Genomic DNA, 4,788 nt, shown 5'->3' with positions numbered 1-4,788 from the left:
AGCCAGTGCGCGATGTCGTCAGACAAGTATCCGGCCTTCCTCAACTTTTTGATGTGCCTCTCCGTGACGGAGGAGGCCATCCATCTACCTCCCACTCCGGACATGATTGGAGAAGGCTGAGGTGGGAAGTGCGGGCTTGGGCGTTGGAGCTCGAGCACGCAGGGACGAATAAGCAAAGGAGGAAGAAGGCGTAAATGGAAAGGGTAGATTCTTATCCCCTTATATGGGCGGCCGAAACTACGAGCCCCCACCGGCCTAATAAAACTCGCTTATCTCCCAAGCGCCGCAGTTAATGGCGCGGTTGGGTTACCCACGCCCGTATTGATGAGAATCCCGGAATAAGGGGGCACAATCTCTTCTTTGACAAGACGTGCCAAGGAAACTGCCTCGCTAAACGTGCTGAGGTGGAACAGTAAAATGAATAAAAGCCTGGCCGTGGCGTGATGTCACGCTGCGGAATACGTCAGCAAATTAGATTGGTGCAAATATTATTCTCTCTACGGTGGCATGTGGAACTTATTTTGCAGAGCCGGACACTATCCTGGTGTTCAACATCTTCTATGAAGTATTCGGAGGAGGAACCCGCCTTGCAATGCCGAAGACAACTTGCGCGCCGAACTCGTCGTCATTGAAGCCTAGTTCAGGGGCTACTGAGGGAGTCCTAGATTAGGGGGTGTTCGGATGGCCGGACTATGACCTTTGGCCGGACTCTCGGACTATGAAGATACAAGATTGAAGACTTCGTCCCGTGTCCGGATGGGACTTTCCTTGGGGTGGAAGGCAAGCTTGGCGATACGATATGAAGATCTCCTCCCATTGTAACCGACTCTGTGTAACCCTAGCCCTCTCCGGTGTCTATATAAACTGGAGAGTTTTAGTCCGTAGGACGAACAACAATCATACCATAGGCTAGCTTCTAGGGTTTAGCCTCTCTGGTCTCGTGGTAGATCCACTCTTGTACTACCCATATTAGCAATATTAATCAAGCAGGAGTAGGGTTTTACCTCCATCGAGAGGGCCCGAACCTGGGTAAAAACATCGTGTCCCTTGTCTCTTGTTACCATCCGCCTAGACGCACAGTTCGAGACCCCCTACCCGAGATCCGCCGGTTTTGACACCGACAGTGATCATGCGGAGACCCCGCAGAGCAGGACTAGGGGTGTTATCTCCTAGGAGAGCCCCGAACCTGGGTAAAGTACACCGGCGTTCGTGTCTACGCCTTACCCCGCTTCTAGGCACCGGCGACGTTCTACTCGCTCCCACCATGATAAGCCATCCATTGGCATATGTCGCACCCAACCCCCAACATTTGGCGCCCACCATGGGGCGAGGTGCACCATCTCCCGGAGATCTGCTCTGGACGGGAAGCCTGTTCCTTCCTGGTGAGCGAAGCCAGCCCAGCACGCCCGACGGCGTCAGCCTTGACACGCTGCATGGCGCGGAGATCGCCTGCGCAGCGAGTTGCCTCGCTGACCTCATCGGCGAGATCGACCTCTCCGACGAGCCGGCCTCCGACGCGGGCACAAGCTGCCCTGAGAGCCGCCTCGTCAGCCTCCTCGACCAGCTCCATGTCACTAGCGAGCCTGCTATGGACCTGGAGTCCGTCAGCTCGACCGATCCGATGATCATCGACTCCGACATGGCGTCGCTCGACGCGCTTCCCACCAACGTGGTGGTCTACGACGAGCAGCCCCCTCGCGAGTACAGCAGCGGGAGCACCGTCACGGAGGTGCTCGTTATCAACAGCGAGGAGCACTCGGACGGGCGTGCTCAAGATCCCCTCGAGGCCACCCTACGCGACCTCACGGCGCCCATTATCGAGGGCGCGGATGCTGAGGTGCTGGAGGCACGCCGCCTCCAGCTTATCGAGAGTGCTGGCCGCCTGGCCAGCATGTGCCGGCTTTCGGACGCTTATCGGCGCGAGATGGACCGGGCGGTAGGCGGCACGTCAGCTCCTGAGGGGCCTAGCCGCCTCGGCACGGTTCGGCAGCGTGGTGCGACCATCGCCAGCATGTTCGAGGCAGAGCGGCCCATCTATGCCACGCCTGCAGAGAACATCTGGGCCGCCCAGGCGGTAACGGATGAGCTGAACAAGTACAACGGTGACGAGCTCCGCCACATGACGGAGCGAGTCCAGCAGCTCCTGGACGCGGCTGCCGCACAGCACGAGGCCGCCTACCACGTTGAAGTCCCAGCCGGACGAAACAACGAGCCGCCCCCACGCCGAGATCATGGGGCGACCTCCCGGACGCCGACTGGTGGCGCCCGTGGAGGAAAGGGCAACGAGCCGGCTGCTAGCCGCAGTCGGACGCGCCTCTCCATCGAGCGGGACGAGGACGGCCGCCCTCGTGCAGTAGAGCGGCGAGGCGACCTGCCGCCTCTCCCGCCTCGTGGAGCGAGGTACCCCACTCTGCCTCCTATCACGCATTCGACACTCGGCGACCGCCTTGGCCGCCGAGAGGGAGTCGGAGAGAATGATGCTCACCATCAGATCGATCGTCTCAACCGATCCCTAGCATTTGAATAAGAAGATGCGCTGCGCCTGCCTGCTTCGGCCCCCGAATCCGCGATGAGCCCTTCCCCAAGGGGTTCACCCTCCCGCGAGACACGCCCAAATACACCGGCTCCGTGAAGCCGGAGGACTGGCTGGTCGACTAGTCCATAGTCGTCAGCATAGCAAACGGCAACAAGCGCGTTGCCGTGAAGTACGTCCCGCTCATGCTTCAAGGCACTTCCCGGACGTGGCTCAACAGCTTGAAGCCCCGCAGCATCAACAACTGGGTTGATCTCACTGAGGTCTTCATCCGCAACTTCACCAGCACCTACAAGCAGGCTCCCAAGCCCCGACAGCTCTCCTTGTGCGTCCAAGGGACCATGGAGTCAACTCGCGACTACCTCACGCGCTGGACCGAGTTGCGCAATTCCTGCGAGGGCGTGCACGAGGTGTAGGCGATCGAGTACTTCACCGCCGGGTGTCGAGAGGGCACCCTCCTCAAGCACCGCCTCCTCTGCGATGAGCCCGAGATCCTCGATGAGCTGCCGGTCATCGCTGACAAGCATGCCACGGCCGACTCCTCCATGAAGGCGGAAATCCTGGTAGATGCATCCGGCAAGGTGGCACCTCAGGCCCCTCGGACTCCGGCTGGTGACACCAGTCGGCGACAACAACTAGGTGATAACAAGCAGAAGGCCACCCAGCCGGCTTCCACCAGCCGGCAGGTGGCAACGGTCGATGATCAGCAGCCAGAAGGGCAGCCAGCCTCCAAGCGGTAGAAGGGCGGCAAGTCCAATTGGTTGCCCGCCATCTCTTACGAGCAAACCTTAGATGCACCCTGCAAGTTCCATAGCGGCGCGAAGCCCTCCAACCACACCACTCGGAAGTGTCACTGGCTCACCAGAATTGCCAAGGGAGATGGACTCCTACCTCCTCCGCCTGCCGAACCGCCGCCTCCTCAGCCCTAGTAGCCGGCGGCCCAACCAGTCGGTGCCTTACAAGACGAGTACCCGAAGGAACACGGAGCTTATGTTGTGTACACCAGCGTGGCCGACGACAGGCGCAGCAGGCGGCAACAACAACAAGAAGTGCAAGCAGTGGCCTCCAACACTCTAGAATTCATGCATTGGTCCGAGAAGCCTATCAGTTGGAGCTGGGCCGACCACCCGGAAGTGATGCCTTCCCCTGGTTCTTATGCCCTGGTCCTAGAAGCGACCCTTGCAATGGAGAGGCGGGCAGCCCGCTTCTCCAGAGTCTTGATAGATGGTGGCAGCAGCATCAACATCCTGTACCGCGATACAATGGAGAAGTTGGGAATCAAGCAGAAGCATCTCGTCCCCAATCGGACTGTATTCCATGGCATAGTCCCCGGCCTTTCCTGCTCACCAATCGGCAAGACCCAGATTGATGTCATCTTTGGGGACAAGAATCACTTCCGCCGAGAGCCAGTTTGGTTTGAAGTGGTGGACCTTCAGAGCCCCTACCATGCACTGCTAGGCCGGCCTGCTCTGTCCAAACTCATGGCAGTCCCCCACTACGCCTACCTCAAGATGAAGATGCCAAGTACCAAGGGGATCCTGACAGTGGTCGGAGACTACAAGAAGTCGATCACTTGCACCGCAGATAGCAGCCGGCTGGCCGAGTCCCTCGTGATTGCAGCCGAGAAGCGGCTCCTTTACCGGGTGGTGGCGTTGGCAGGCAAAAAGCCGGAAATGTCACCCACACCCCAGGAGTCGGAGGCTGAGGGCTCGTTCATGCCGGCCAAGGAAACAAAGAAAATACCCTTGGACCCGGAGCACCTGGAGAGGCACGCTGTCGTAGGCACAGGCCTTGACAGCAAATAGGAAGGCGAGCTTGTCGATTTCCTTCATGAGAATCATGACATCTTCACATGGTCCCCCAAAGACATGCCTGGTGTTCCGACGGATTTCGCCGAGAACAAGCTACATGTCTGACCTGATGCCAAGCCGGTCAGGTAGCCCTTGCGCCGCCTGTCAGAAGAGAAGAGAAGAGTTGTCGGAGAAGAGATAGCCCGACTGCTAACAGCCGGATTCATCATGGAAGTATTCTTTCCGGAGTGGCTGGCCAACCCAGTCCTAGTGTTGAAGAAGAACAAGCAGTGGCGCATGTGCATTGACTACACCAGCCTCAACAAAGCCTGCCCCAAAGATCCCTTCGCTCTGCCAAGGATTGATCAAGTGATAGACTCCACAGCCAGACGCGAGCTGTTGAGTTTCTTGGATGCTGAACCCGGCTGATAGGCTGAAGACCGCCTTCATCACGCCGTTTGGAGC

Source organism: Triticum dicoccoides, chromosome 2B (genome assembly GCF_002162155.2).
Source record: "Triticum dicoccoides isolate Atlit2015 ecotype Zavitan chromosome 2B, WEW_v2.0, whole genome shotgun sequence".
In the NCBI taxonomy this organism is placed as follows: Eukaryota; Viridiplantae; Streptophyta; class Magnoliopsida; order Poales; family Poaceae; genus Triticum; species Triticum dicoccoides.
The sequence above is the reverse complement of the archived record's forward strand: the minus strand, read 5'-3'. Positions refer to the sequence as shown.